Source organism: Bacillus rossius, chromosome 3, assembly GCF_032445375.1.
Source record: "Bacillus rossius redtenbacheri isolate Brsri chromosome 3, Brsri_v3, whole genome shotgun sequence".
NCBI classification, from domain to species: Eukaryota; Metazoa; Arthropoda; class Insecta; order Phasmatodea; family Bacillidae; genus Bacillus; species Bacillus rossius.
In genome coordinates, this window is record NC_086332.1 from 94,668,288 (window position 1) to 94,689,945 (window position 21,658).

Genomic DNA, 21,658 nt, shown 5'->3' on the forward strand with positions numbered 1-21,658 from the left:
GCAGTGCGCGTGTCCAATGATACGTGATTATTTAGTTGAGTTGAAAGTGGGATAAGAAAGTATAATAATTATTACAGCGATGGCTCCAAGATACAGGAGATGAGCATCCATGAACAAACTACAGCTATTTAAATGTTTACACTTTCCTTTTTTTTCTCTTTCTCGTAGAGGTCGATAGCGATTGCTTTATTCAATATCCCGAATTACATACCAAGTGTATTAAGAATTTTTGTAATAAACAGAACGACTTTCACAAAATTGTGACATGAAATTTTCTCAGGCTGGCTCATAATTAGGCCAAAAATCAATGCAGTTGTATGAGGAGGTATATACGGCTGTTCGTGGCAGTTGGCATTGGTGTGTTTCCCAATAGTTTGCTGATAGCAAAAAATACATAATCAAGAGCCGGAAAAACACATTAAAAATAGCATGGCCACTAACGAATCAAATGCAAGCACCATATGATATCCACACAACAGATAAACTCAACAGACCATAAAACAGAGCCGTGTATAAAATAACTACTTAATGTAATTCTTGTCGAACGCTTTGAACACACTATGTAAAAATTTGTCGGTAAATCTGGATGTATTTCTTTGATGACAATCCTTTCCTGTATTTTTTTTTATTTCAAGAACCGTCTCTCAGTTATAATTTTTTTTTGAGCCAACGCAGATGGAGTCATATCAGATGTATTGTAAGAATTTAAAGGCTTGTACTCACTAAAATATCAGTCTTTGGAAGAAGTAGTTACTTCAAATAAAATATAATTTTGCTTAGAAAGAGTTGTATAAAATAGCAGTTTCGAAGTAAACGCAAATAGGTTCACCTACTGGCTGTTTCGCACGTGATGAGGCAGCAACGCTAAACTCCACTTTTTGTCAGCCACCTACTTATATCCACCTAAATACATTCTTTCTTCAACAAAGTGTTATGATTATGTGCTCGTAGTATGTGATAAATACTTAGCACTGAAGCTGAACTTTGGCAAAACGTCATCAAATATACGTAAGGATTATAGTTATCTTGGAAATATTTATAAAATAACTTAGTAAAATATTAGTAAAATATATTGCAAGAGATACAGTTCTTTGGATGCAAAAAACATAAATGTTACCAAAATTATTGCAGTTGTAAAACAGAAATAAATTTTGTTCCCTAATATTTTGTACCCATATATTTGATTTTTTACATATTTAATTCTTTTTACTTAATTTGCTTCCATTGAAGGAAAATTTTTACAATTGTGTGTATAACAAACAATTTCATAGCTATGGAATTTCAATTATTGTCATAAACATATATTTCATTAAAGTTTGCCATCAATCTGTTATTTATAGGAAAATGTTTGCAATTGTGTGTATGCCAAACCATTTCGTAGCTACGGAATTCCAATTATTGTCATAAACTTATATTTCATTAAAGTTTGCCATAAATCTGTTATTTATAGCCTTCGAATTTCGTTATTTTCAAAAGAAATAATTATTCTTTACATAACAATGTACTTTTAAAGTAAATATCAAATTGCATTCAACACTTTCTGAAACAAACTCCTCATTAAAATGCGCTTTTCTGTAGAGACGTTGTGCAGACATAGATTCTTAATAGGCTGCTTGACCTTGAAGGATCATAAAAGACAGTTAACTATTGCAATTTCACCTACTGTCCCGATAGTCTTTTATGATAGCTAGTCAGCTTATTAATCGGAATATTCATCATGTACAGTTAATCTTGATGTATGTATCACAGATTGTGCGTGATTAAATAATCGGAGAATCGAAAAGTATGAAAACGAGAAATCGCAATTAACTTATAACTATTGAATCAACATTGTAAAATAAATTTGTAATTTAAAAAATATATGTTTTTGTGAAAGCTCATTGAAAAATCAGCTTTCATTTACATTTCATTGAGTCATTCCTATTGGTTGGAATAATTTTTTTGTGTAGGCCTATAAAAATTACACACTCGTGGGTTTCATTATTGTTTCCATTATTATTTATTGTATAATATTTACTTGAATGATAATTAGAAAGTAAATTTGTAATTTTAAAAATTTCAGGTTATAAGTGACAGTTACGAAAACTGATTCACAATTAAACCAATATTATTTTAGAAGCCCTTAGTCTTCGCCTGAATTAATGGGACTACCATAAAATTTAACACCCACTTATTATTTTCAATAATTAAACTTAAGTCTTAATTTCGTGTATTAAATTGCTGCTATTCAATTTTTTTGCATTGGACAATATTTAACCCTGCCTACTCAGGACCAAAATATTTAATATTTTACATTACAAAAAGTCACAACATGGTCATTTATGTTCGTTTTGTTACATTTCATAATCATGTTTACCATAATATAGTTGCATTTTACACGAAAACACAATATCAAAAATTAAAACATTACAGAACACAATTTCCATAAAATAAAAACAGGTAATTATACATAAATTCAACTAACGATATTAAAACATGCCAAATAAAAGGCTATCATCATCATCATAAATAAGTAATAAATTTCTCCTACTATTAAAAAAATCAAAGTGTCTTTAATAATTTTCCTTCGGCTATCCTCATGCACATTTGTTGCAAAGAAGAACAATATAGTCAACACAAATGTGACTCTTGCAAAACTCACTAAGTATGTTTCTCTTCCTGTCTCTTGATTTTGTGCACACAGTGTACCTTGAGTTTTTAACTAGTTTCGTAGGCAGCTGCTTATCAGTTTTAATTTTTCCAACGGATATCTTTTGAGATGAATTAGTTTTCTTTCGACAGTGCATTCATTTGCAAGTTCAAAACCCTACAGTTTTAAATAACTTGTCCTTTTGATCTCAATCTTTGCGTTTCTACGGTAAATAATTTGAACATATATTGACTCCATATGAGTAATTGTGTTAAATCTCGATGCCTGAGTCATACAGGGTTAACCATGTCTGATACACTCGTTTTCACATAGACGTATAAAATACATGCTAGTAGTGCAGTCAAATGCATTTATTTTGCAAATTAATTTCGTTCAAGAGAAAGATTTAGTGAAAACAGTTTAAACATTGTACCGCTACTTTAAGCATAAGTCCGCGAACAGAATTGAATATTTATTGTTTTTAATGAATAATATTTTGTTTCAAACTGTTTTATCTGTTAAATTGCAAGATTGAACTATTTATACTTTGTTAAAGACGTTTCTACGCACGCCGAACTCTAGGCGTAGGTGTATTGTTGAGAGGAATCTCATTTGTATGGACCCCTATGATGAATATTGATACGTTAACGTAATTTAGGATATTTTATATGTATTTTATTTATGTAAATATTCATTGTTATTAGTTTTCTTTTAAAAATTTATCGTATATTTGCACTGGTATTTATATTGTAAATAGCCTGTAGAGGCTAATTGCAGGTAAACTGTAACCTGAAGTTTGAACAGCCGGCCAATCAGGTGGCGGCTTACCTGAACGATATGTTTTCAGGTAAATTGAATACAGAATCAAGGAGAACGTTTTCGGATACTGCAGTGTATAGACGTCTGCCGCTGTGGGGCATTTATTTCATCAATATTTAATTAAATTTGGCAGTAATAGTGATATTTCGACGCAAAGTGTGTTAATAAAGATGTTTTACTTAAATTTTAGTCTTTATCCGCTGAGATAAAGATAATAGAAGTGAGAAATAAGTACGTGAGTAACTGTCTTCTTCGAACATTGTTTCACTACACAACCCACTCTGTTACATGTATAATTCTCCAGAAACATTTTACTCACGAAAATTAAGAGATTTTTTTATTTGAATTATTCAAGTATTAAATTGACATTTTTATTTATATTATACCCAGAGGTTAACCGAGATAAAGGACCGTGTTCTCCTAACGTATTTGAGACTAGCCAAGCCGAGGCAACAATTAATAAACATTTTAAGAAACATTCAATATTTTACTACCAAAAACATTTTTAAAATAATTATTCGTTTGATTAACTGTGCAAGTGAAGACGAACCAGTAAATACTTTTGTATTGTTGTAAATGTGTGCAACCTATTTCCCGATTATAAAGATACATATTTCGCTATAAGGAGACAAGCCAGAGAGGCAAAGTTTATTGTTTTTTGTGGAGCTTATAACATTGGAATTAAATGTTATCCTCTTTCTGTATTGTTAATCTTTACTACATTTGCCACATTTTTCTGCCATCAATAATAAATTTGTTTTAACCGACTGAATTATTTGTAGTGTTGTTAGTTAATAGCAGCCATTCCTGTAATTTAAGCCTAAGCATTTCCAACAATTGAATTGTCCCTTCGTAACATCAAATCTAGTAATATTTATTTTCTTAAGGCGCCCAACACTACCCCTTTTATATGCTTATGTGTATGTGTCAGCAACAGTAACCAACACACCATTATATATATATTATAATTATTAATTGCAAAATCTACACTATCTGTAAGTGTATACCGTGTGCCTGTGTTGTATCACGAAGCTGCCCTACAACATTACAAGTTTCAATTATCGTCAGTACATACGAACTATTTCGCTACTTCCCAACCAAGATCACTACATCTGAAACTAGCACCCTGCCACTTACAAGAATGTGTGCAATTTTTTTTTGCAACGCGACTGTTTAAAGAAGAGACTAAGATGCTTTCGCAGATAGGAATTACCTCCGGCCGTCACTGCAGCGGGAGGCGAATGACAACAATAGCAGTCCCCACCACGGTAGGGGGGAGGCGTGGCGGAAAGAAGGAGGGGTGCTGTAACCTCCCTATTGGTCAACTTCACCCTCCCCCATGGCTACCTCCAGAGACCACGCGGGCACATAGAGGAATGTGGAGAGGGTAAGAAGGAGCGTAGGGGAACCGTTCGGGCAGTTGACGAATTCGTAGACTTGACCGGTTCCCGTGTGATCGGCAGTGTCTGGATCGTTTGTGGGTGATTTCAGAGATAATAATGCGGGCAGTGACAGCTCGGTTCACATGTGTGCTCCTAGGTCCGGCCTGTGCACGGTGCCAGGAGAGTCGCTGGCCTCAGGACACAGGCCGGGTGCGACGGCTGTGGCGTCATTCAGCAGAGTCGTCTTACACAGCAGAGTGCCTACAGGTAATCAGCTCAAGTCTCCCCATCACCTGCACTCGCTTGGCCGAAAAGCAAAATTAATTGATAAGAACCCTGGGCCAAATACAAGAAGCCTGACACAAAAATTTGTAGCCGAATAAAAAAGGGGGGGAAGTCCACGTTTTTGAAATTATTTCCTAAAGATCACTAAACATATTAGATTTTAGAACATACATTGAAGGAATATATAAAATACATGTTGCATATCTAAAAAATAAATAAAATACTATAAACAACTGTTTTCCGACACGGAATGTGGAAATATCATAAATAAGTTTAAAAATTATGCTTGTCTACTACAAAAAATATTTTTGCCATCTAGTTTTCAAAAAACGTATATTGTGATACATAATTGAATTTGTGTATTCTCGAAATTTTAAAATCTTGCGCATTCTGAAATATTTAAAAAGCATAAGAATGATATATGCTGAATCATGTATTTTATACTGTTTATAAAAAAAATGATATTTGTATGGAAGAAATTTAATGTGTTTTGTATTCTTTTTTGGGTTTCAGTAATGTAAACACACGATAAACTATTTTTTTTTAATATTGGAAGATTTTTTTTTAAATACATCTATAGGGCAATTTCCTTGGCAAAAATCCATCAATTTACACTGTTAAAAAAAGCAAGCTTATGTTTCTCGATCATACGTTTGTCGAAATTACCGTTGCAGTTAATTAGTTTTCTACACCGGCACTAAATATACGGTACGTCAAAGTTATATTTGGACTACGTTAAAAATTAGATCTCTTTCTTTCTTGCGGTCAAGCTTTTATTACGAAGTGTTTTTTCTAATGATTCTCCAAAAACAGCCGTACAAAAATTTATATATTAATTAATATTTTCTCAAAAGTAGCAGATCTAAGTCATTTTATATTGCAGAACTAAAATAATTAATATTTTTTAAATAACAATTTCTTTATATTTGTTCATCTTTCCTGTAAAATAATATCCAGGGTGACATAATTTGTGTTAATTTCCTTTGCCTTTTTTCTTTGATACATGATTGAGTTACGCTGCACAATATTTATTTAATATCTGAACGAGATTATGTGAAAAATTGCCTCAAGTTCGTGAGTGAACGGTAATAAAGTGTAAGTACTTACTTGTTGGACTCCCGAACTCGAAGTATGTCATTTTTGCTGTATATTTCTTTCTCTTGACCACGATCCTTTTCGGTATAAAGGAGTGCTATTTCACCTTTTTAATTAATTTTCGTTTATGATTAGGAAATACCTGTATTTTTAGTGCCGTTAATTTGAATTTCGTACTGTGGTGATTTGATGGGCCACATACATACAAGATGGCTGCTCTGCGTGATGCTGTGATTCAGTTGAAATTTCCAGTGGAATCGTCAGTGCGAGGCTATGGACTCCTTGTCAAGTAAGTTCGTGGAAACTTTGCAGGTAGCCCTCCTGTGGTAAGGGTGTTTCTGTGGGTAGTGGGGGGAGAAAGAGAGAAAATGGATCAGGGACAGTACAGCGGCGCCTAGAACATTGTAGCTTCGCATATAGCAGACTTGCTAGTAGGTAATTTGGCCTTAAGGCACCTGCCTACCTGGCTACACATAAGGTGTGCGAAGCCTTAAAACAACGGGTTTTGAAAACTACTAAAAATATAGAGGGGTGTTTGTTTACGAAAAGAATTTAAGAGGGCGTATGAGTAGTTCTGTTTCCGTATTTAGTTTTTTTAAAACAGTGAAAATGGCTAACACATGTGACTGAGTAAACCGTTTAAGCATGAGACGACACCCCAGTACAGCACTCGATGAACGTGCATTAAAACTGTATCTTAATTTCTCCGCCGTGTAATGGCATGGTTACAAGACAGCGCGCCAGTCCACAGTGCTGGCAGCACCGGCGAGCCTCGCCAGGCGTGCAGTGTCGAGTGTGAGGGTCACGGGGTCCGGCCCGTGGAGTGGCCGTCCACCGACCACTGTCCTCTCGACGGCGAACAGGTGTCCGCGCCGCGATAACACCGCCACACCGCGACTCTGCGCCGCGTTATCGCTGCCCGCGCGCAGATACAAGTCTCGCTCTGCTCGGAGATAAGCCCCGCGCGCCGTGCCGCAGACACAAGTCATCGCAAGGCGCTCGTCGCCATTCCCTCCCTGCTGTTCGCCGCGATGAGTGAGACACCGCAGTTCCCGTGACACGAGGACGAGCGCTTCCTACAGGCCGTTCCACGCCTGGATTATGGCGCGCGCTGTTGCCGGATCTCTGACACGTTGCGAACAAGTTCAAGGGGATGCACTCCTTTGGAACACGAAAGATTTGAAGAATCCATTCTTGTAATTTATAATGTTTTAGGCCTATACCTACTATCACGCTCATAAATCTGTAATAAATTCTCTATTGTTAACTTAAAACAAGAAACAATTCACACACATTGATAATATTCAATACCTTCAATTCCAAATATTTAGTATATGTATTTGGCAACAGCATGCTTATAAAAAAGGATGGCGCTTACGGCAGTCGGCGTGTGTTGGAAAGAGAGAGAAAGCGCCCATTTACTTTTAGGCTAGGGCCACACTTGCGACATGGTCGCCGCGACCAGGACGCTGTGACCAGGTCGCTTTAATGCATTACATACTTTCTTATGAGGCTGGCCAGACATTGCGACAGGCGACAGCAACACGTCGGAAAACGCTCGAGTGAGCGTTTTCGGGTAGCGGCGACAAATACGCTCGCCTTTATTTCTTATGAAGGTGGCCACATTGGCGCTCTGGTCGCTGCCTGTCGCGCGGACAGTAGAGTGTTTTCAATCAGTCTGAGCCGCGCCGCGCTACTGCTTGATACTGCGATGTTTGATACGGAATTATTTATTAATGAAGTTCACGAGCGAACCCCGCTGTGGAATATGAAGCATCGTGACTACGTTAACCGGGATGTAAAATCCAAGCTCTGGATAGAAGTTGCAGTTGCAGTAGTGGAGAGGTGGGATGTATTGACGAACGAAGAAAAGAATGAACAAGGTAAGAATAAAATTGAAATCAAATGGCATATCATACACAGTGGTCTCAACAGGTCCCTATTTACCCTAAAATTTCCTATTTTTGAGCTTGGTTCCTAAAAGTCCAATTTCTTAGACAAATGGTCCCTAAAAGTCCATTTTTTCCCAGTCCAATTAGAATTGGGTTAAATATCCCCAGTAAACAATTTATAAAATAAGAAATCTGTTTTTAAACCACTTAAAAAAGTTTATAATTACAGTTGGTAATGTTATATTTTCTTTAATTTTTGAAGCATTTTCCCTGTGGATGTGAAGTTTATCTGTCGCCAATGACTGAAAATATAGGCAACCTTTGCAATTCAGGTAGGTACTGCATGTTTATTATTTTTATTTATAAACTTTTTGTAGACTTATCCATGTATTATTGTATACTATTTCCACTTGTTAAAAGGGTTATCTTTCCTAATGAAGTATAACTGAAGGGGCAATCATGCTGCTGCCTACAGTTACACAGGCAGTTCAAGCTTTTTTTTTTTCAGCTGTTGACATCGTCAACATAGATGTTGATTCTACACTGACACCTGATATGTAGCCATCAGTTGTGTTTTAGTATTAGTTTCATATGGTGTGCTGACTTTTTTTTCCTCTGTTTTCAGGTAAATAAATGTAACATCATGGGGAAGTGTCATTTTCAAAGTGGCTGGTTGAATAAACAAGACTGTAATGGATATCTTGTATCTCAGTGGGCCAGAAAAAGTTGTGAAAATGACTTCTTGTGCATTGTGTGTTCTAAAACAGTCAGTATACAGAAAGGGTTTTATTCCATACAGCAACATGCTGAAGGAACAAAACACAAGCAGAACTGTGTCGATAAGTTATAGTCAGCCAAAATTTCTCTGTGCTCTTCCAGTGGTGAACCTAGTGGAACAATTCAAATTTATAATGTTCAAAATATACTAAGAAGGAAAATTACTACTACCATAATACAAAATATCAGAGTTATAATTTAAAATTACATCTTCTCAAATATGACTAAAGTTATTGATTATTTCTACCCTATGTATAATGTATCTATTTGATACAATTTCTAAAATGTGACATATGCAACAATACAAAGGACAGTAAAAAACACATAAACGCCCTTAAAAAAAGGCATGTAGGCACAGGTTGTGCTACGAACAGCACTTAGTTAAGGCTAAGATCCTGAGTTTCTCGCTAGCGGGCAAAGACACGCGTAGTTATCTTTGTCCTCAACAGAGCGCATTAGCAGTACGGTTGAACGATGTAGCGAAGCGCGGAAAAAGGAGGGGGGTGGGCAAGAGGACGCTGTTCTCAGAATTCTTATCGCCCAGCGGGGTGTCATGTTTACGACCGGTCTGGGAGAGGGGGGTGGGGAAGGGTGTACTCTGCCTCGGCGAGCATTAGATTTCCAATCCGTTTGCCTCTCTGTTCCTTTCCCATACACCCATCCAAGACTACTCGATCCTCAACAAAGCGCAAGAGAATAAATATGACTATTTTTGGTACATTTCAGTTAGAAACCCGTGCGTAACCGAGTGCAACCCAAGGTAATTATAAATATTAATTTGGTTCACTACACATATACGATATACAAATTGTATGTTTTACTGCGGTGATTATGTGGCCAAAACTATCAAGATTTGGTCTATTTCCAAGAACGCTTGTTCACAGCTAACCGCTACATTCAAATAAGTTGGCCAGTAATGTAGTTTTCCTGCCCCCGTAAAAAAAATAATAATTTTTAACTGTGTACTACAAAGGTTTTGCGCTCCTACAAATTTTATTTCTTTACACATTTTGTCACAGGTGTGTGCGTATGTGTATTACACAAACAGTTGAACGTTGACCATCTAATAGCATGACGTTATGTTGCAAAGCGGTATTATTTGCTATATTTGATATCTCATTAGGACTGTATTTTTCTTTGCAACTATATATACAGGTGAACTTTTTATACTATCGGAGAATATTTTGTAGCTGAATATCTGTCTTCAAAATATTGAAGGTTATTGCATTAATTTTAGTGTTTTAAATGTATTATGTTTTTAAGCATGTATACATGAGGCTAGAGCTAGAAAAATGTTTGGTTTCCGTTTTTAGCTGACCTGCAGCTTATGGCTTTTGATTACACTTCCTTTTTTTATATGTGCTGTTTAAAAACGATGTTATTTGTAAATGTCCTGGCATTCGTACTTCTTGTAAAAAAACATAATCATATTTTCGAAAAATAAGCTATCATTTAGTAATTTATTATTGCAATATAAATACGTGTGTATGCCAGTCGCGTCTGGCGAAATGAGGAGCTCCTTCACGCTATCCCTACTGGTGACGTCAAGCATCACTGGTAGTTCGTCTTTTATGTATGAACTGGAAGTCAAAGAGGCTCGAAATAAACATCAGTTGTAACTAATAATAATAATTTAATTCTGAAAGGGCCACATACTCGAAGAATCGCCTTCTCTACGCAATCAAACGTGTTGGAAGTAAAATATCTAAGGAGTAGGCTACACGTCATAGGTTGTATAAGAATATTTCGGAGGGAGCTAACCAAAGGATATTTTATTAAGCATACAGATAAAGTGATATTTTAAGAGTAGTAATTCCCCCCCCCCCCCAACACCACCCACAAACTGACGGATTTATTGACACATCCGTACATAAAAAAATACTGCTCCACAATCTGTACCTGAATCGTCTTAGTGGGGAAAAGGTGTACATAAATTACGATCACTGACTGAGGTTATACAGAAGGTAATCAACCAGAGTAAGTGATTAGGAGCAAGGAATACTAATCCAATAAATATGCCATTGATATAATTTTATGATAATTTTTACTCACGTTTTAGAATTTGATATTGCTGAATAACAAATTTACATTTTAAAATATTGTAACAATGAAAAATTGCGAACCAATAAATATTTTTTGCTGAGTGTATAATTTGATTATGTCTTAAGACAAATAGAAACTAGATATTATGAGTACAAAATATTTGTAAGTAATAAAAATTTAGATAATAAAATACTTACATTCATACAAAATACAAATATTTTTTCTTGGATATACAAGTATAACTTCAATTCATTTTCGGCCAACGAACATAAAGTTATGCTTTGGGCCCTGATAATAAATAATACCTACATAATTACATTTTCACTTTTCACCAAAAGTACATGAGGTACAAAAGTCAACAAACCTTAAAACACAATAAAAATATACCCGGTATACATTATATTTTAATACAAACACCAATACAATACTAATTTTAACTGAACATTTTTTGGAGGTATGCATAATTTTATTAAAATTAATCAGAAAGTAATGCAGTTACATGTTTACAACCTTGCGTACTTCACTTGCCTTTGACGAATCCGGATATGTTCAATGTTTAGCCAGCCGAAAAGGATGTTTGGATTTTATTTTTAAACACATGTGAAATTAGTCCTTTCTTTTAACACTTCATCGCTGTCACGTGAATTTAAGGCATCTTACATTATTATTGTACTTTTGTTTTGTAGTAACGATCGGTAGGCTAAATACATACATGTGTTTGTTGAAACTTCGTTTTAAACATCCATGAATTAATTTTGTCAATTTATTTATTGATACCAGTAAAATACAAAATAAATGATATTTATTTTACGACCTCTTAAATTATTTAAATGATATATAAAATATGACCAAATTTTTTTCAAATGAAGACGTATTTTCAACTGGAAGTACGCGAGAATTACACAGATTCATTTACTTGCGTATTGCATAGCATACTTCACGTCCATTTCTGACAGCCTTGCGAAGTCACTTCCAAAGTATCTAAAAGTATATTCTTCAGGCGAATTCGGACACGGCATTATAATCTTCCATTATATCTAGAAGACGTGTTCTTACATTTGCTTGGAGTTTTCAATTATTTTTTTGAAATAATAAAGGCAATTTTAAAGTTTAACTCCATTTCAGAGACACTTACGCAATATATTTGGTGGTTCTCTGCAAGTGTATTTTGTGTTTTATTCTATTTCGATAATGAAGTCAATCTGAATTTATTGCCTTTTTTTCAGATTTGTTTATACATTAGATGTATTTAAATATAAAAATGTATGTAACAGGATGAATCTTATATGGTTTGAACAGTTATCTATAATGACTTAGTTGGTTTGTTCATTAAAAGCCTTTCTTTTTTACTGTTCAAGTTGGATTCCTTTATAACTCAAAATAAATTATCACGTAACTAAAAAAATGAATAAAAGAGCAAACTTCTGTTGGTATAAAGGTGTTAATTTTATGAACATAATGTAATACAATTTGTTCTCTAGATAAGTAGATTTAGAAGTAAGACTTCATATATCAGTCGTTACCGTGGTACGACTTCCGGAAAAGTTTTACACATATATATATATATTTTTTTTTTTTTTTACAGAAGGTACCGGAGCTTGCAGGTTGCGCAGTAAGTAATTGTATTGTTTGCGAGAGTTCTCTGTTGGCAGTAACACCTATGATATATGTTTGATGTTCTGTTTCCAACTCATCGTTAAAACTAAATTTTACAGACTGAATATTATCCTTTGATTTAAAATCTAAGTTATTTACAGTGTTTAAAATATGCTTTCTTGCGTTTAAGAATATTTCGTATTGTTTGTACGATGTTTGAGTTACCCGCAAAGATAATGAGATAGTTATTTTATACTGATTCTTTCGCGGTTTTTTTTAAATTTTAGTCTTGACAATAGGGAATGAATTATTCAGGCTGTGCTAAATAGATAGCTTATGCTTTATGTCATTAAGATCAAACTCTTCTGTTTTTGTGCATTGTATAGTATTCCTAGTTTAGTTAATTTATCCAACAATATATTTATACAGTCAAGGGCTTAGATGCTTTATAAAAAAAACTCAAGTGATTCATAATCAGTTGCCGTGTATAGATATAATTTGTAGAAAATAAGCAGTATATGTTTTACTGCTTAGAGTTGATATAAAACCATGTATAAAAATTTGAAAGTATTTTGTACTTTTCATACTTAAAATTATCATGCAATGTTCAAATATTTTTCGATATAAGTAAGGACACATGTATAAGCGAATACATGTCGTGTCAGGCTATTTCACACATAACTGTAGTTTTTTTCTTAGAGGTTTGGCGAATTGCGGGCGTGCAGCAGTACGGTAACTACGTCCTCATTGGCCCCGTCAAGTGCGGGAAAACAGCCTTCACCGACCACAGCCAATAATTACAAGAAAAATCTACAGTGTTTTGTAAAATACCTTGACACGAAATGTATTCGCGAAATACAAGTTTCCCTAGATATAAGACGTAATTGCTCTCTGGCGATAATTTTCTTTACTGGTATTTGGCAGGAGAATAGTTTTGTAGTCTTGTGATATCCATTCTGAAAGAATTCCAATAATGGAATATGTGTTTATTATAATTAATGGAGAAGTGTATATACTATTAGCAAATGGATCATTAAAAATGTGAAAATAAATTATAAAAAAGTTACAATTTAGTCTACTGCACATAAATCACAGATTTTAAAAAACCAAATTTACTATAACATTCAAAATATTACAGAGCGTGCCATGTAGAAAACACGGACGCATGTTGTTGTCTAAATGAAATAAATAAAATACAAGTCTGCGGCTTTAAATATCAAAGAAATAAAATGTTTCATAAATATTCAACGCTTGTAAGGGTACAACCATACATTACACTGATAGGACTATTTTTTCTAGTACATCATACTGATTCCTAACCAGACACACATATATAAATAATTTGTGTTACACTTGAATTAATTTGGCCATGAATTAAACCTGATAAATAAACAATGCAAACAAGCGAAACTCTACAGAGTATCGTCAAATAAAACCTGGGCCAAAAGTAAATCAATATTTTAGTGCTCAATACAATTCGAAGGAAATGGAAGATTTTTTGTAGTATTATAAATGATCATACAAGGATTGCTGATTTGGTTTTGTATTAATTTTGAGCGTAAAACTACCCCGAAAATATTGAATAAATTTTTCAGTTAAGCTGCATATAAACTGAACTGGTTTGCTAGCTGTCTTGCCATCGTAAACATGACTACGAGTCTGATTGGCCATGTTGGTGATAGGCACGATTTTCAAGGCAGTCTCCCGATATCTCCCGATATTATATGAAATGTGTTTTATTTTTATACAAAATGAAGCACGAATATGTTTTATATTTCTTGTGTGAGATACCAGTTGCAAAGACTTTGCAGTTTGATTTTATGGGTAGTGAATCAATGGTATAAAATAACTTCATTTATTTTTTCCCGATAACATCTTTTTGACATTAGTATAATTGAATCACTCGCCAAGCAGAGAACCTTATTTTTTGTAGTCACGAAAAAAATTGTTTGTATTCAATATCAGCTAACAACTTACTATTGCTTATGTCATCAAATACATTTACAGTACTGTACAATTTGTACAAGCATGAGAAGTAAACAATAATTTCTGTAACAACGTTCTTCCGAAAGAAGGTATAAACCGATTTTAAAGGTGCGTCCCTATTTCTTAATTTTATTTTTTTAGTAATTAGAAAATAAAATCGGTACTTTTCCGAATTTACTCATTGAGGCTGCGACCCAAGTTTCAAGTTTCCAGCCCTTTTGGTAGTGGGTTGGAATTTTTATAGGCCAGTGTGTGAGCGAGTGAATTACTTTTTGCATATTCGAGCAATTCAAAACTTAGGCAATAAAGTTTAATTATAACAATTTCACGTAAGCTAGAAAGCTCAAAGGCTGGTAAAACAATAGAATTTTATTTCATTTAATTCCAGATCAATTTCATCTAAGTATAACACACCCATTTAAACACATTTTATATACATAATAATTTTACGTCAGCAAGGTCTTCGGTTTCTTGTAACACAAATAAAATTACGTAAAAAAATTACTGGACATACTTACAAAAGTTTTTAGATTGTAATATTTGCCAAATAATTTAAATAAATCTAACTGAAAATGTAAGAACACAATATAAAGGTCTTTAAAATTGTATTTTGGACAATTACCTGAATGTTTCTTTGCTAAAACTCCTCATTTCACTTGTTCAAAAGTATTTACATGTATACATATGCGTGCGTGTGTGCGCGCACTTGGAACTTATGTTTCTTTGATAATTTATAGTTGCAAATAATGTAGCGGAAGTTAAATTGAAAAATATATAATTCTTTCTGGCCAATATTTGTTTACAAACATAATTTTACATGACCCCAGAAGAAAAAAAAAAATCGCCACTGCTTTGTAATTGTGTTTCTAACGAACTTGTGTAACTAACGAAAATGTTTAACTGCTCAAGGTTAGTGGTACAATAAATGCTTGGGTAGTGAAAAATCTATTGTTAAAAACCAAAGGTAATTTTAAACGACTTTTAGTTAACCATTGTTCAACGACAGCATCGAGAGATTGGCCCTTATTTTTGTATCGTTATATACATAACTATATCATTACGGGAGGAAGTTGCCATAGGCGGCTGGTCCTTCAGTTACTATTTTTTTTTAAACATCTCTATAGAGTTGCAATAGTAACTATTAATATTTTGATCATAACTCATTTATGTAACATTACACCCAGAGGTATAGCCCATTCTACTAGAGCTAAAGTCGAGGTACAAATATAATTAAAAAAACACAATTAAATAAATATAACTAAAGAAATAAAATTAAATAAATTTATAGAAAATCATTGTCATTTTGCAAATAATTTTTTTTACAATAATTGAAATATTCTAATAAAATCTTAAACATTATTTATTCGTCTTGAATGTACGATTCTTGAATAGAAGTATAAATAATAATTTAATAATTTAAATTGATTTTGGAAGTTATATTATTATATGAAACCATTTTGCTATTATTGTAATACACCGTGATTGCAGGATTCATTCATGTGTTAAGGTAAAGAGTCATATCAAAATACATAATGAAGTCACTAAAATAATATGTGAAATAATGTTGTAATAAAATGTAATGTGCGACGTTCACGTAGATGCCCGTAAACGAAACAGGTTAGATATTATAATCATATTTAGCACTTTAGTATTTCCAAAATAAGTTTTTTTTTAAGACGCCCAACTATTATAATAAATCTCTATCTACTAAAACAATTCAGTAATTGTAGTTAGATGATTTTAAATAAAAAAAATATTCTATGAATAAATTTGTCACGACAAGTGAAGCATATTAATAATAATTTACATCGCTGAAAAGCTGACAAATATATCTATAGAAATTGTCGACAACGTGAGACGGTTTTCAATTCATTGATTACTATTGCTGATACTAATGTTGTGTTTTGACCGTTTCGAAGCGATAATATTCCCGCCTGAACTCCTGCGATATTAGAGCCATCTAGTGAGTAAACTCGGAACTAATCGGAGCTCTAGCGGCAAACTGTTGAACTCGTTCCTTTCATCAGCGGAAAGTGACAGTTAAATCACAGCATTTAATACTCAGATTATTTAAATTCTGTACGTTGTATTAAAAACATTACTAGACAGAATTGTTCATTGTACCTCCTTTAAGTTGTGTGCAAAGTAACAGCCGTGTACCGTTAAAAATATACCTAATATTTAGTTTTGAAAATTTCAAAATTAAAATTAAATAAGAAAGCATTTTTTGAAAAAAAATTTTATCGTCATATTTACAAAATTCAAAGTTTTATTTACAATTCTGTCTAGTATGTATTTTTTATCTACTACGATATTCATGGGAGAAATAATTTTCTTGGAGGCTGCAAAACTAAGGATCTTAGCCTTAAATCGTTTGTTGTGCTTAACAATGGCTGGTTGATTGTCATTTATTGGAACTAAACCAAAGCCTCGGTTCGTCTTGTAACAAACTAAACTTTATAAAACCTGTGCAAAACACTTAGTAGCTATACATTACTAGTAGGCAAATTTCTGTCTAGGGTGAATATCCAGTAATTTTCACACTATATTCTAATCAGACATAATCAACCCTCCAGTGGGATCATATTATATCATATTATACTGCCATGAAACACTGCCACCAGGGCTGACAAAATAATCTGCGTATGTATTTCGGACATTTAGTGCACTAACAGCAGAACCACCTGTACCAACAACCGGTACATCTTCCATATAACATGTTAAAAGTACTTTAACATGTGGCGCCATGACACAAACTAGTCTCGGGAGTTGCGCCAAGCGCTCAGATCGTGGCCGGGTAAAATAACCGCGACCTGGTCGCAGCGACCTGGTCGCGGCGACCAGGTCGCAAGTGTGGCCCTAGCCTTATTTGACTTGCAGAATAGGCTTTCTTTCACTGCCCGTGTAAAAAGTAAAAAAAACCTTAAGCCTGCTTGCACAGTCTAAACGAAAAATGTAGACAGAAACTGCTCGCCACTGAATAGGCGGAATATGGCCACTAAAAAAGATATGCGAATGATAAATGCTAAAATAAAAATACCAAGGTTTAAATACAAAGGAAACATAGAAAATTCTAAGACATAATTACTTAAATAAAAATGAATTTTACAAACATTCTTAGTTAAAAAAAATATGTAATGGTGTATTAACAGAATGGCATATTGAGTATAAATGCAAATTTGGATACATTTTGACAATGTTGAATTACCTTGGCAGCAATGAAAAAAGCATGGTTGCCATGAGCACATTTGCAGACGTGTGTACGTGTGTATATTCTTCAACTGAAACTTAGTTTATGATTTGCAACACTTATACTTTGCGGCTATGCAGTTGTTAATTTTTGAAACAAAAGATAAAGAACTTTAACATAGTGTTATGGTTGTTGTTCCGTATCGGAAAATATTGTTACGATTATTAAAGCAATAAATAACCGTCGTGTGGGAAAAACTACTGGGTTCGTAAGTGGATATCCCAGTTAAATATTTTACAACACAGTTTTCTTGATTGCCAATATTTACATCACTTAAAAATAATCTTCTAAAAATGTCTAATAATCAATTACACTTAAAAATTTTATTCCCCAGTCACTCGGTATTTACACACCGCACACCTCGCTGGGCCGTACCTCTGGCGCAACTCGTGGACCTCCATCGCGGAACTCCGTCGCCACACTCCGCCGCCGCCGTCGCACTTCTCTTCGCCGAGGTTCCGCTCGACGCTTCGCTCGGAACTTCGCTCGGGACTCTCGCCACCCAACTATCGCCGAGAAACTCGCTCGCCGAGGAACTCCTCGCCCAGGAACTCTGCCGCACCCGCGGCACTATCGCCCAGACTATCGCCCCGGAACTTAACTCTCACGGAGGCCGACGTCCTGGGCTTATATAGGCCCAGGCGCCACTTCTAGAAGTCACGAGCGCCGTTGGGGCCAGTCGCGTCATCTCGCGCCGACCCGATGCCAGAATTATCGAGAAAGACGTCGGAAGCTCGCGCGACAGTCCGCGGTACTCCCACAGCTGCCAGGTGTCAGGTAACGGCGCCGAGGCAGAGCACCGCGCGTTGGTGAAGGGGGGAGGGGGAAAGCGACGACCCTTGTAATCTACCAGGCGTGCGCGGCACGTCTCACGTTTCGGCGGCCACGTGACATCAGTGGCCGTGCGGGGCCGCCAGCCAGCTCCGAACCTGCGCGCGCCGCGGCTGAGCTCACGTTCGTACAATATGTAATCTGAAACATTTATGGTGAATTCTTCCAGCAATGTACGTCCAAAAATAAAATCAAGTTACCCAACATATTCTTGCGAAAATTAAACCACTTTTAGGTTGTTAGGTTGCCCACGAATACCCCATAGTTAGCTTATTTCCAAAGAAAATATGAGCGTTAGTTATAGCATTCAGTTGCGACTCTTTATCTTCCTTGCCTAGCAGCGACAACTGAGTGTGTGGCGACAGCAAGCATCCCTCGAGGGGTGCGTTGCGCGATGTCTTCAGGACACTGGAAATACAAGATTATTTTTATTGTATTTTTATAATAGTAATTTTTATTTGGTTAGATTTTTTTCATTTAAATTTTTTATTTTAGTGTTTAAGTTTGTAACGTATGGTTAAGTTGGTAACTTGCAGTAAATATTTTTTTTATTCTTTGTTTTTATTTTTAATATTTTTACAATTTTTTTAGTCTTAAATAAAATCAGCCTTAATTTTATGTTATTAGTTATATTTAAAGTGATTTAAGAGATTTTCTTTTAAGATCCCGATGCCGACGATGGTAGCGACGACGAGGCAGATCCTGTTGGCAACTGTGTCAGCAGTTGTGCCTACTGTTCCAGCAGAGCAGGAGATTTTAACGTCTACAGTGTAATTGGCAGCAAAACAATGGATGTTAACAGTGTCAGTGACATCGATAAATGATGCTGCAGGTATCGGTGTTCCATGACCCAAATGTACGTGCTGTGAAAACATCAAAAATTGAAAATTCGTGATTTCGTAATACACTATTGTAATAATAACTCTGAACGCAAATTAGTGCAACGTGTGTTGTAGCCAGTTTATACAGTACGGAAGATTAAAAAGACACATCAGGAATTGTGACGGACTGATTAAACATTCATCAGAATCAAACTGTATATTCTGCGGCAAGACATTTGTATGCATAAAACATGCAGGACAACATGAAATATATCACTGTCCTTTTAACGAAATTGATAACTCTGTGCTATGAGAAAAATGTGGTATTCAACTGTTATGTGTAACTGCCCTGAAAAGAAATGTCATGACATGTAATAGACTCGCTTCGTACTCTAAGAGGACTGTATATATCGAGAAATGTTTGGTATTACCTTGTGTTTTTTCCTTGTAGTAGAGTATAAATTAAGTAATAATATTTTACTTGTAATTTAAGTGTTTTATTTCTCGAACCTGGGTTTTTTGGTAGTTTTAATTAAATTGTCTGTTTTGCATCAGTCAAGGATCGAACTAAGTTGGTCAAATAATTTTTTATATAAGTGATTTTTTGATGATTTTTGGGAATTTTTTGTTTTTCTAGATAAATAATTACAGAAATTCAAAATGGTGGCCAAATGTCAAGATAGCGGCCACCCTGGAAATAAATGATTCTTGCACTCTAGAAGGTAAAAATTAAACTAGTATGGCGGCACCATCCTCTAGCAGACGAAAGCAATATGTCGGCAGTGGTTCCAGCAAACGTTAAAAAGATTGCCACAATGACGTCATACTGGCTGACGTAATATCTGCCTTGGCATTAGTGGTGGGAGGTCAGTCTGCCGGTGGCTTCCGTGGACGAAAGATCCATCGCCATTTTTATTTTGCCCTAGGCGGGTTCAAACCGAGGACTCTATGACGTTAGTGCGTTTTTAAAAATAAAATTGTAATAAAATTTTATTAAATAAAAATGTTATGAATTTTAATTTTTCCCCTATTTTTTAGCATAAATATTATGGGTTTTCAATATGGTTCAATGTTTCTAAATTAAATTATTAATTTCTTACACATATTTATACTGTCACGATCGCACTTGGAAGCAAAGCCGTGACGCGTGCCAGGTGCCTGAGTGGGCTTTCAGCGGCAGACTGGCCTGACAGCCTCGCAAGAACACTGACGTCAGAACCGCATACATTTAGGGATTAAAGATGCCCCATCTACCCACCCCCTGCCTCCGGCTCCCTCCTTCCTCAGATCTTTCATCTATTCCTTAATGCATAGGAATTCTGCGGGCTTAGGGAGGCCGCCGCGTGGAGTGGCGTGTTATTCACACCACTGTTCTGGATGCTTCGGGCGTTGAGTCGGCCCGGGATGACGTTAAACTTCTCAACCACTCCAGTCCATTACATAAAAGCAGCCAAAGGATATAAAAGCGGCTACATCGGCCTCCGCGAGAATTCCGAAAAGAATGTAGTGAAGTATGAGTTCAGCAAAGAGGGTGAGATGACCCCCCTCCCCCCCTTTTCTTTTACCTTGCGAGGGACGCGACACGGAGCGACGGGACCGTGCGAGTGCGACTGAGTGGTGCGAGACTGTGTGTGTGCACAGGCACGTGGTAAGGGGTGAACCACGTTAAACCCAGCTCCAGTGAGGAGTGTGAACTGTGGACTGGACAGGTAGTGTTTTGTGGACAGACATTTTGAAGTTCGGTGATTTAATTAGTAATGTAAATATTAGTAGCAAATAAAACTCTATAAAATTAATTGGACTATCCTTACAATCCCATTCTCCCCACCCGTAACAATATCAACATTGAATGCTGAGTATTTATTTAAATGTTTTAATTTTGTTGAAATTATAATTTAACCAAACATATTTATAATATCACTTCAGTCTTTTCATTATTTTATTTTTATTGATTATTTGAATGCATAGTTACAGTTAGTTTGTATAACGTCAAGTAAGCTTAACTTCTAACGCACGTACATAAATAAGTATGCGCACCCATTTTTAAAAGTTTTTTTTGTTGAGCTTCTTAAAGTTATAAAGGGTTTTCATATAGCTGAGAAGATGTATTTACCAGTTAATATTCAAAATTTTATCTGAGGGAACATTACTAGGTTCCCAGTTTTATTGGAGAGGGGATATTCCAGACTCCCAGTGCCACATTTCCCCCACCCCCTTGAAGACAGTCCTGTAGCCGTCACTGTTCTTGCCCC

At 35.3% G+C, this 21,658-nt stretch overlaps 1 protein-coding gene across 2 annotated transcripts in view; it reads right to left on the reverse strand.

The window, feature by feature from the left end:
• Positions 1-21,658, reverse strand: part of LOC134531479 (multiple epidermal growth factor-like domains protein 10) — a 157,069-nt gene that overhangs the window by 129,246 nt on the left and 6,165 nt on the right. The window lies entirely within an intron of this gene.